Genomic DNA, 13,416 nt, shown 5'->3' on the forward strand with positions numbered 1-13,416 from the left:
TTGCAACAAGACGAAGTTTTCAACGGAGGTTTAGTGTAACCAAAGGACCGAAAAGCGGTACAATAAAGGATCTGTTTGCAAAATTTCAACGGACTGGGAACGTGACGGATGAACGTGCTGGAAAGGTAGGGCGACGGGATACGGAAACCACAGAGGGCAACGCGCAGCTAGTGCAGCAGGTGATCCAACAGCGGTCTCGGGTTTCCGTTCGCCGTGTTGCAGCTGCGGTCCAAATGACGCCAACGTCCACGTATCGTCTCATGCGCCAGAGTTTACACCTCTATCCATACAAAATTCAAACGCGGCAACCCCTCAGCGCCGCTACCATTGCTGCACGAGAGACATTCGCTAACGATATAGTGCACAGGATTGATGATATGCATGTGGGCAGCATTTGGTTTACTGACTAAGCTTATTTTTACCTGGACGGCTTCGTCAGTAAACAGAACTGGCGCATATGGGGAACCGAAAAGCCCCATGTTACAGTCCCATCGTCCCTGCATCCTCAAAAAGTACTGGTCTGGGCCGCCATGTCTTCCAAAGGAATCATTGGCCCATTTTTCAGATCCGAAACGATTACTGCATCACGCTATCTGGACATTCTTCGTGAATTTGTGGCGGTACAAACTGCCTTAGACGACACTGCGAACACCTCATGGTTTATGCAAGATGGTGCCCGGCCACATCGCACGGCCGACGTCTTTAATTTCCTGAATGAATATTTCGATGATCGTGTGATTGCTTTGGGCTATCCGAAACATACAGGAGGCGGCGTGGGTTGGCCTCCCTATTCGCCAGACATGAACCCCTGTGACTTCTTTGTGTGGGGACACTTGAAAGACCAGGTGTACCGCCAGAATCCAGAAACAATTGAACAGCTGAAGCAGTACATCTCATCTGCATGTGAAGCCATTCCGCCAGACACGTTGTCAAAGGTTTCGGGTAGTTTCATTCAGAGACTACGCCATATTATTGCTACGCATGGTGGATATGTGGAAAATATCGTACTATAGAGTTTCCCAGACCGCAGCGCCATCTGTTGTTGAAAATTGTAACTACTGTAATTTCGAAAGTTTGTCTGCCTGAAAATGTACTGTTGTCCAAAGCATATTGCAACAAACGGTGTATTTCTATCGCTGCTCGTTTAGTTTTTATTGCCGTTTCAAATATACCGGTCATTTTTGAAACACCCTGTGCGTCCTTAAGATTTTCTCGCTGCACTCACTCTGGTATCTGACGTTTGTACTATAAGTTTTATGTTGCCATTCCACTTTACATCGCTCCGGATGATTACTCCTATGTATTTTTCTACAGTTAGTGTGAAATCAGTCACAACATTTAAACTTTAACCTGAATAGGATCTTCTCGGTTTTCAAACCGCGTCACTTAGAATGAAATCCTCAAGCTTCCGATGTCTATCTCTTCCATCGTCGTCGGAAGTAAAACCAGTGACTGCCGTGCCTGTCACGGTTTTCTGCTTATATAGTAGCCACGACTGCGGCCTCTGGCACCAGTCAGGCAGTGCCTGAACAACACGTGAGCGAAAGGCAAGTTCGGCAGCTCACAGTAGCTCAGGCTCGCCGCGGGACCGAGGCCCACGAGAAAGACAGGTCGTGGTGCGTACGTCATGACAGTAGGCCTGAGTCCGCACAGAAACTGCGTTTTTACACCTGTTAACTCATAACTAGGTGTGTACGTGCAAACGAGAATTGCATCTTCTACTGGAACCCACTATTATGGAGTCATACTGTTACTAGTCCTAAAATGATCGTGTGAGTTAACGAGCATTTCGCTCTCATTTACGTATATGGCCGAAAGAGTCAGCCTTCAGGAATTGTGAATCGGATCCTGCCGTCCAGGATCGGATGCCACAAAGGGCACAGATTCACCACGAGATGGGGAAACTCAGAGGCATCTATTGCCTATTGAGGCCTAAGCGCTGCAGTGTGCGAGTGAGACAGACGAGAACCTACGTCACAGGGAAACCCCGTAGAAGGCTTTTGTGGCCAAGGAGACGCAACAGTGTTAAATATGGCGGACCTAAGGTCGACCATAAAGGGAAACATTTATGAAAACTATTTAATTCTGTAGTAGTGCAGGGAATGAAGCCACAGTAATTTTAATCTTCCAGCCGCCATAAAATATCATGGTGATCCCAATAAAACTTGAATACTGATCATGTCTGTAATAGTTTCGAATTTACTGTTGAAGTGAAAGTCAGAAGTTTGGTAACAAAGACCTGAATGCTAAAATATCAACCCTTTAGTTGATCTTAACGATCAACATTTCATATAGAAGCGCATAATTAAAATGACAAACGTTGTAAGTATCAAATCTGTAGCTTTATTTGTTTAAAAGACATAGTAAATTTAAATTATCAATAACTACAATAAAACCTCAGACCATCATTTCCTCCACACAAAAAACATTGAACGATGACAGCATGATACCTAATTGAATCATTATGTAATAGAATATTTGTTGTAAAGTTTAGTTCGTAATAGCTACTTTTGTTCTTTATTTATTTATAAGGAAGCATACTGGTGCAAGGCTACTGGCCTTGAAATTGAAAGTTAAGAAGGAAATCGTATTGGTTTTAAGTAAAAGAATTTAACGTTTATTATGTAATGGGTATTGTTGTTGCTTTATTTACAACGTGAAAGTGATCAAGCTTTGATTATTTAAATATTTTAAAATGTAAAGTAATGTAGAATAAGCTGTAGCCAATCACATGGACGGATTCAGGAAGGGCTTTTGCACTAGTTAGTTCAGCGAAGATTTTCGGCCGCGGGAAACGCGGTGGGAGACGAGCTGAGTGCAGTGCCGGTCAAGCCGCCAGAGGGAGTGCTGGAGCGGACGCGAAAGCGGACAGTTCTGGTCTAGACACCAATGAGTACAGTTCGACTGGAGACACCAGAGGGACAGTTCGGACTGAGAAGTGAAAGCGGACAGTCGGTCTTTAGGCAGCTAGGAAGTGAAACCGAAAAATTCGCGATGTGTGGTATTGTGGGACTTAGTCTCTGTGCGGTGAGCAGCCGCGCACCTGGCGTGAACTCTTTAACTTTTCGTGTAAATATCAAGTTGGAGTATCGAACTTGTAATTCGCGGTGAGAATGTGAACGATCGAACTGTGTCAAATGAATATGCGCTCGAGTGTAACAGTAACTCTAAATACGACCCCTTTTGCTACTAGTTTGCTTTCTGAACAAACATTATTCTAACCATATCGCAGCTGTGTTGCCTACATCATCTATGGGTCGTTAAAATAGTTCCCGATGTTATTATTACTGTTATTATATGTTGTGTTAACTTTATATTTCGCAAACTTGCCATCAGCCAGACAATTTGACCAAAGGGTCATAAGTGTCTAATTTAGGGCGTGTAACGCAACACGTGCGGTTGAACCCCTAGACGAGTTTGAGCCAAGACATTTCGACGAAGAGGAACCGCATGTGAGCCCGAACATCTTTGGGATGTTAGCTCGCAGTCGGCAGTCCATAGGCCTACTCACAAGCCGGCCGCTGGTGGCCGAGCGGTACTGGCGCTACAGTCTGGAACCGCGCGTCCGCTACGGTCGCAGGTTCGAATCCTGCCTCGGGCATGGATGTGTGTGTTGTCCTTAGGTTAGTTAGGTTTAAGTAGTTCTAAGTTCTAGGGGACTTATGACCTCAGCAGTTGAGTCCCATAGTGCTCAGAGCCATTTTTGAGCCTACTTACAATTCGTTACGGCAGTACTGACGTAAATAATATTAAAATCCTGCCAAATTGATTATCAGTTTCATAAGGCACCACTTCTTGTACGAAATGAGGACTGTTAAGTGCAAGAGACTAAATGCTATAAACAAGCCGTTACAACATTTATAGAGAGTATTATCTTAAATTTTGTTGTAGTATTGTTAATCAGTGTGACTTAATAACAGCAGATTCTAGTAGCAGATGCGTTCTCGTTAATACGTACACGCCCTGCTGTAAGTTAACAGGTTTAGAAACACATTTTGTCCGCTGAGGTGCGCGAGCGAGCGAATGAGTTCAGACCTAGCCTCGTGACGTACGCGCCGCGGTTGTCTTTTTCGAGGGCCTCGCGCTGGACCGAGTGACGTCAGCTGGCGCGAGGGCCAGGGGCCACGTTTGATACTGCCGTTCCCGGCTCACTGCAAGCGTCAGCCATTCGTCGCTGCTTCCTTTCGACTACCGAATTGACGCGGCATGAAAACCGAGAAGTATTTATTCAGACCTGCTACCGCGAAAGACTCCGAGGACACACAAACTTTAATCTGTTAGATACTATGACCCCAGCTTTAATGCACTGAAAACACTTCCTCTATACGAAATCTGAACCATAAATGAACGATAACGCGATCTGACTATTCTTAGTTAATATGACGTTGAGAACAAATTTTGTTATACCGCAACAGGACAGTAAGATGTTGACTGACATAAGCTACTATCGAGATATATCGAGATAAATTGAAGTTGCAATCCTTACAACCCTATCAGACGCAAGCTATGAAATTTGGTGAATCACCGCTTAACGAAGTGCTTCGTGCAATCCAGACGGAGGTTTATTTTCTTTTATATATTACCTGACGTTCACGGAATCAGGCAGAAGAGTTGCCTAAGCTGGCGGGCGGAAGGCGAGAGGGTTTGTCTTTGTCCATCATGACAAATTTGGTGAATCACTGCTTAACGAAGTGCTTCATGCAATCCAGACGGAGGTTTATTTTCTTTTATATATTACCTGACGTTCACGGAATCAGGCAGAAGAGTTGCCTAAGTTGGCGGGCGGAAGGCGAGAGGGTTTGTGTTTGTCCATCAGGCCACGCCGGCCTATCGAACTAAATTCACACACCCAGCAATACGATTGGTTGACTAGACACCGTATTCGATTTACTTCCTAGAGTGATGCTTTGCAGCTCCCAGTCAAAGATAAAGCAACCCTAGTAAGCAGAAACATCGACTGAATGTTCTTTGAGTCAACAAGTTCTTATCGATTAATTTACGAATACATGACATGAAAGTAGCTCACAGCAGATGGCTGTATACAGTGATTTGTCCCCAGCAATGTAATCGCACAATAGTTGAGCTCTTCTCCTGTTTATGTGCAATACGTTATATTTATTTATGTCCAGGGCCAACTGCCTGCCTCTGCGACTATCGTCGATTGTCTGAAGGCCTTGCTGGATTTCGCATCTGTCTTCTGACGTCACAACGTTCCTATAGACAACAGCATTGTCAGCGAATAGCCTCACGGAGTCTCCATCATTATTCGCTAGATCAGAGGCGGCCAAGAATTCGGCTCACGATCCATGCCCTGGTTCATGTATCATGACATTCAAACTGGCTACACATTTCCCTCATCACTGCTCCATGCTGTCTTGAGCTTGTGGAGGGAGAAGATGGGGAATTTTGTAGCATTAATTACAGATATTAGCATCCACTTGTTGGTTGTTGGTGCACACAGTATTCCGCAAAACATAATGAATATTTTACAGTGACGTTAGTTTTACTGCACTTCACACACTTGGCCACAGGTAACACATTATATGTACTTAACACAACGTAAGTCAACCAACGAGTGTAGCTGAAGTTACGTCAAGGAGTTACGGAGTTCGTGTTAAGGCAGAGATTCTCCTTAGTCAACTCTTGTAATACACTCCGGAAACAGAAAGTATGTATCTATTTCTCTATTGTAAAAATAACATGTAATTATATGGCAAAATTGACACATGCTATTTATAAAATCTATTAAGCAATGAGTTTAGAAGATATTATAGCTACAATTTTAGCACTGAAATCTCGTTTCACATTCCTTTTATCTTTTGTTTAACGAAAATTGATCAGTACTTATGAAATAAACAATAACCATCACAGTATATTTGGTTTTGCCATTTTAATGATTTTTTAAAATTTTGTATATATGGTTTTTTGCAATGCCTGTTTGTTCATTTAAACTGGTATGCGGTGATGTATTGTTATGAGCGGAAATATTTAATTGTTCCAGAAGGCAATATTTATTCTTTTATCTCCCATGTGTAGGATATGGAGGTTTGTTTTGATGTGTGTAACTGAATGCTGTGTGCTAGGTGGGCTGCAAAACTAGATTCACTTAAATTAGTACTTAAATTATTTAAACGTAGTGCATTTGTGTGTGTCGAATCTTGTCCTGTTTGCCCTATGTAGTAGCAGGAGCAGCTGTTGCATGTTAATTTATATATACCAGGTTTGTGAAAAGATAGCTTTGCTGTTTTAGTGTTATGAATTATTTTGTTTGTTGTTTGTGTGGTAACTTATTTTGACTTTGTGGTTTCAAACAGATTTGCAAGTTGGTATGAGATGTTACTGAGGAATTGCACGGAGATATATTTACTTTCCTCTCCTATTGAGGGTTGTGTTGTTGATGCTGTTTGGTTGGTTTTTATCTCTTTCTCTGATTTGTTAACTATGGATAGACCATAAGCATTGTTGTGGGCTATTGTTTTTAAAACGTTGAGCTCTCTAGTTTTTACATCAAGTTCAGCATGAATTTTGTTTACTCAGTTGAGTGCTGATCTGCAAAATAATTATTTGTATTGATTTGGATGGCATGATATGTCATTTATAACAACTGATGAGGTAGCTTTCCTATCAATTTGGAATTTATGTTTGTTGTTATATCACAGTATGTTTAGACGAATAAAATTAATTCCATGTTGTTTTTGATCTTCAGCTGTAAATTGTACTCGTATCTGGGAATGTATTAAATTCCTGAGCTGAGTTGTACATGTCAGTGGTTGTCCCGTTGTATAGTATCAAGGTGTCATCAACATAACGTTTTTAATAAATGATATAGTCTTTTAAAATTTTGTTTGCTGTAAAAAATTTGGTTTCTAGATCATTAATACAGATGTCAGCTAAGCTTCTGCTCATTACTAGACAATTTTTCTGAGTATAGATTTTATTATTAAAAGAAAATTAATTATAAGACAACAATAACTCAAACATCCATTAGTTCATAGATTCCTACGTTGTTTAGCTTTTTGTGTTGAAACAAGTTATCTTTCATAATAAGGAATATTTCTGCCGTGGGTATATTTGTGTAGAGGTTAACTATGCCAGGGGATGTAAACTTTCCTGTACTTGGAATGAAAATATCTCTAAGCTGCCAATCAATTCGTAACTTAGTTATGGAGTAGTTTGTTGTAAATGTATATGATTTTCTAAGAATTTCAAGAAATTTGTTAGTTGTCTTGAACCCAGGGCTGATTATTGAATTGATTAATGGCTGTATCAGATTCTGTTGTTTATTAACCCTACATCTCCGAAGCTCAGATCACAGCCCAATACTTATAAAGTAGACCATTCAGTATGCCCATTAGTCGAGTCAACAAACATTCCTGGTCACAAAAAACTAAAAAAGTCATGAAATTCTTACGAAATCATACACATTTACAACCATCTACTCTGTAAGGAACAGTTATGAATTGACTGAGAGCATCAAAGATATCACCATACCCACTACAGGAAAATTTTACACCCCAAGAAATAGTTAACATCTACACCAATATAACTATAACGGGAACTCTCTGTATTATCACGGATAGCTAGTTGCAACATAAAAAATTAAGAAATGTAAACGTCTATGAAATAATGGAGTTGCTTGAGTTGCTGCTATCTGATGGTTACTTTTCGTTTAACAACAAAATATATGCTCAGAAAGATGGTCTAGCAATGGGCAGTGGTTAGGATGGCCTGCTAGCTGACATATGTATTAATGACCTAGAAACGAAATATTCTGAAACAAATAAAACTAAAAGTGACAGGACCATACATTAAAAACGTTATGTTGATGACAACTTGATACTATAGAATGGGACAACCACTGAAGTAGAAAGCTTACCTGAGGAACTTAATAATATACAACCAACAATACGAGTACAGTTTACAGTTGAACACCAAACACAACACGGAATTAATTTTCTTGACCTAAACATACCTGTCATGATAACAAACATATATTGCAAATTAATAGGAAACCTGCAATATCAGACGTCATAAATAGCCTATCATGCCATCAAAATCAACACAGATTAGGTATTTAGATCAGTACTCAACCGTGTAAACAAAACTGATGCTGAACCTGATGTAAAAGCCAAAGAATTAGACATTTTGTAAACAATAGCCCGTAAAAACGCTTATGACCCATCCATAGCTGACAAATTAGATGAAAAGATAAAAGCCAACCAAACATCAGCAACAGCACTAGCACAATAGCAAAAGACACTAAATATATCTCCATGCCATCAATCAGTAACATCTCCCACCAACTTGCAAGACTTTTTATACGACTCAAAGTCAGAATAAGTTACCACGCAAACACCGAAACAAATAATATGGCGATTGCATCTAGCCCATCATCACTTTCCTGGGTATGGGTCAACGGCGTTGACCTGGGGAAAGTCGGACTGGGTCCGTAAGGTACTTCAAGACAGTCGTCGAAGTTCGGCCGCCTGTCAGCAACGTCACCGCAAGAAGATACATCTAGAAGCTCCGTGCTCAATTTAATGGATTAGGTTCTGAACAACCAAACGCTATCTGTGCTTGGGAAAGACTCAACTTTCGCCCTACACCGAGAACCCTGCGTCGAATTGGTTTTATTAGTAGTGTTGACGAAACTGTTAAGCCTCTTCCCAGTGATGCTGCAAAAGAAATAATACGCGAAACACGTCGTGCACTCGCGAAAGCTCCGCCTCAGAACAGCAACAGGGGGGAAGAGATGGGCACAAAGGTCGGGGTAAGAGGAGCTGCACAAAGAGAGAGGAAGGAGGAGAAGGAATTAGGGGAGTGATCGGGGGAGGGACAATGAGGGAAAGAGCAGATCGACAGTGGAGCAAGAAGCAGATGGACAGTCGGAGGAGAAGGAGATGGACAGAGAGGGTGCAGGAGGTGGACAGAGAGAGTGGATAATGGGGATAGACAGAAAAGAGACCAAGGAGAAGGATAGAGAGAGGGCAAAGACGAGATAGACTAATAGAAGACTGGAATAAATACTTATCCGGGCAACGCCGAGTATTCATCTAGTACTAGAATGTCGCGCTGTAACTGGTACTTCCAAAAGGGACCAAACGGATGCAAACCAGGGCGAGCCTCGACCGGCACGCGGCTCCTGTGCTATTTGGCATCCCCCCATTAGATCATTAAAATAATCTCTAAACAGTAGCGCCGCTATAAATCTGGAATGTACTCGTACCCTACAATCTCCATATCTCGAACGATGCTACAACCTTGCATTGTCCACAAACAGCAGCATAAAGCGCCACATAAATATGGTCATCCCAGTCTAGCCGCTTCTCGGAAAGGTTTATGAAACAGTGACGAATATATAACAAAGGCATTGTACTGAGACTAACACGCGGGAACCGTCACGAAACTAAATGCATAAGTTGTACGTCATAGTATTTATGGCTCTTAGTGGTACCTTGAAATGTTTTCTATAGTTTTTTAACTGTACGACCTGAGTTACTCCCGTAATTCCATTTGTTCGTACCTCAAATTTGTCTCTCTCAGAGGTTCGAGCAGCTCGCTTTGGTGGCTGTGTCCGCCCCTCTACAACGAAGTCAGCCCTTGTGCGGCAGTCAGTCGTCTTCGGAGCAGTTACCGGGACCGCAAACCTGAGGTGTGAAGGCGCACGTGAAATATGAAGGCGCGCCGCGGCTAAGGAGCCCTCTAGCAGCGCGGCAAGGAGCGGCCGGGAGCTGACGAAATGAAAAAAGTAATTACTTCCACTTCCACTGCGCCCAAATCCCGTCCCTTTTCCCTCGCCGCCCGCACCGCGCAAGGCCCCGTATTTGTGGCGAGTAAATTGCAATATGCTGACATTTATTTCAGCCTAACTTGTCTTTCCCCTACCTCTCTCTTTTCCTCCTCCCTCCCCCCCGAACCCTCCTTTGCCTCGCCCGCTGCTTTGGATTTGCGCACGCTGGGCTTTGAAAGGCTCAAGTACGCGCCGGTCCGAGCTTTTGTATTTTATTTCTGAGCTCATTACCATCTTAAAACTCATTAGCTCTCCTGTAGCATTAGGAGCGGAATATTGCTCTTCTATCTTTGCCCGCGCGGCCACCCTTTATGCTCGCTCCATTTCTTCCACCCGCTCCCCACCTCCTAACCCCCCACCAGTACCTCCCCCGTACCTCCCCCCCCCCCTCACCGCCCACCACCTCGCCATTATAGCAGCAGCACACAGCAGCAGCAGCCACCCCCGCGGCGGCGTTCATTTACATTTTTTTATTTGGGCAATCCCCGCTGGGCCTGTCGGCCATGTTAACAGCGGCGGGAAGGGTAGAGCCCGCGGGGGTGGCGTAGGGTGGGGGCGGGGACGCGCACAAAGCCGTGCAGGGGAAGCTAGCGGCCGTGTCGTCGCCGGCGTCGCTTTTATACCGCTAATTAAGACTGCAGATAAGTCGGCCGGGCCGGCAGATATACGGTTACCACGGCGGCCGGCATTGTGCCGGCCCTATCGAGTGACGCCAGGCCATCGCAGTCCCTTCCTGCCGTGCCCTTCCGTCGCCGGGCGAGCCCGTTTATCCCGAGGACCTCGTCGCTGTCCTCAGTGGAGTCGCGGTGCTCCTCTTGTTTCTCTGCAACCGGCGTTCCCTTTGTCGCCCAGAGGGCTACAGCCTTCGTCTTAGGAGAAGCAAGGGTGACTGAAGGAGGTCGGCAGCCTGGTTACACACAGAGCCTACAGCTGGCGCGCTTGCTGTTCCGAGACCCTCGCGCGAGCCAGCTCAGAACTCCTTAGGTCCTGCCGTCACAAATTTTCTGCAGAAATAGCCTTCTTTGCAGATGATGCTATAATATTTTATTTATACAGAGTGAGGCAACTATGACAGGCCACACCAAATATATCCCGAAAAATACACTACTGGCCATTAAAATTGCTACACGACGAAGATGACGTGCTACAGACGCGAAATTTAACCGACAGGAAGAAGATGCTGTGATATGCAAATGAGTAGCTTTTGAGAACATTCACACAAGGTTGGCGCCGGTGGCGACACCTACAACCTGCTGACATGAGGACAGTTTCCAACTGATTTCTCATACACAAACAGCAGTTGACTGGCGTTGCCTGGTGAAACGTTGTCGTGATGCCTCGTGTAAGGAGGAGAAATGCGTACCACCACGTTTCCAACTTTGATAAAGGTCGGATTGTAACCTATCGCGATTGCGGTTTATCGTATCGCGACATTGCTGCTCGCGTTGGTCGAGATCCAATGACTGTTAACCAGAATATGGAATCAGTGGGTTCAGGAGGGTAATACGGAACGCCTTGCTGGATCCCAACGGCCTCGTATCACTAGCAGTCGAGATGACCGGCATCTTATCCGCATGGCTGTAACGGATCGTGCAGCCACGTCTCGATCCCTGAGTCAGCAGATGGGGACGTTTGCAACATAACAACCATCTGCATGAACAGATCGATGACGTTTGTAGCAGCATGGACTATCAGCTCGGAGACCATGGCTGCGGTTACCCTTGACGCTCCATCACATAAAGGAGCGCCTCCGATGGTGTAATCAACGACGAACCTGGGTGCACGAATGACAAAACGTCATTTTTTCGGATGATTCCAGGTTCTGTTTACAGCATCATGAAGGTCGCATCCGTATTTGGCGACATCGCGGTGAACGCACATTGGAAGCGGGTATTCGTCGTCGCCGTACTGGCGTATCACTCAGCGTGATGGTATGGGGTGCCATTGGTTACACATCTCGGTGACCTCTTGTTCGCACTGACGGCACTTTGAACAGTGGACGTTACACTTCAGATGTGTTACGAACCTTGGCTCTACCCTTCATTCGATCCCTGCGAAACCCTACATTTCAGCAGAATAATTCAGGACCGCATGTTGCAGGTCCTGTACGGGCCTATCTGGATAAAGAAAATGCTCGACTGCTGCCCTGGCCAGCACATTCTCCAGATCTCTTACCAATTGAAAACGTCTGGTCAACGGTGGCCGAGCAACTGGCTCGTCACAATACGCCGGTCCCTACTCTTGATGAACTGTGGTATCGTGTTGAAGCTGCATGGGCAGCTGTACCTGTACACGCCATCCAAGCTCTGTTTGAGTCAATGCCCAGGCGTATCAAGGTCGTTATTACGGCCAGAGGTGGTTGTTCTGGGTACTGATTTCTCATGATCTATGCACCCAAATTGCGTGAAAATGTAATGTCAATTCTAGTACAACATATTTGTCCTATGAATACCCTTTTATCATCTGCATTTCTTCCAGGTGTAACAATTTTAATGGCCAGTAGTGTAAATACACGCTAAGACCAAAGAAAAATTAAAAATACGAAGAACGACGCACCATGGAGGTCTTACCGAATCGGACGCAAATTGATAGATGTCATGTGCATGTAGACAAACAATAAAAAAGGTAAACATACACGTCAAAATTGGATGATTTATTCAAGAGAAAGAGCTTATGCAAACAATTATTGGGTACGTCACTGATGGACAAAGTTGTTAGATGTCCTCCTGACGAATATCGTCCCAAATTCCGTCCAGCTGGCGCGTTCGATCGTCATAGTAACGAGCTGGCGAGGGTGTGGGGTAGGGGAGGGGGAGGGGGGAGGGGAGGAACCGTGTCCATATAGCTCTTAACGTTCTTAGTTGTGGAGAAATCCGACGACCTTACTGGACAAGGTAGGGTTTGGAAAGCACGAAGACAAGAAATAGAAACTAGCGATGTACAGCTGGGCTTAATCTCGCTTAAATGTAAGCCCAGTATGGCTTGACATGTAGAGCACTAAAAAGGGGGCGTTAAATATCGCCCACGTACCGCTGTGCTGTAAGGACTCGTGCGCTGATTTATGTTGCACCAGCGTTCATAAATAGCCTTCTGTGTTTTAGTTTAGTCGTAATGCAATAAACACTTGATTTCCTTGGATCTCCTGAAAGTATCCATATCAAATCCCAAAATCGCACCTCTCGTAGGTGCTCTGAGACAATGTTTGTCGCTGATCCTAGCAATCACCTACGATCACTGGGTGATTCTCTTTCTGCAGTTATTCGTAACAGCTCAGAAACTGCAAACTGACCAGAACCTCCCTTTAAGTTCTCATACGCTTCCTCTCTTCTATGCCAGCATACTACTGCAGTCACGTGATGCAAACCGAATTAACTGCGAATAAGCGTCGAAGGATCCTTCAGAATGCGTGGTAAACAAATTCATCATTGGCTATTTGCGTTACTTCTATGTAACACACATATTAGAATGGGAGGACAGATTGGTTCATATCTGAAGAATTATTGGTTTTTGGAAGTTTCTTTATAGAAACTTTTCTTCTACTTCTGACCAATACTATTGTTCTTTACTCCATACGAATACGTGATACTCTTTCTCAAATACGCCATATATTTCAGCCTCAGGTCACT

Source organism: Schistocerca nitens, chromosome 1 (genome assembly GCF_023898315.1).
Source record: "Schistocerca nitens isolate TAMUIC-IGC-003100 chromosome 1, iqSchNite1.1, whole genome shotgun sequence".
Taxonomy (NCBI): domain Eukaryota; kingdom Metazoa; phylum Arthropoda; class Insecta; order Orthoptera; family Acrididae; genus Schistocerca; species Schistocerca nitens.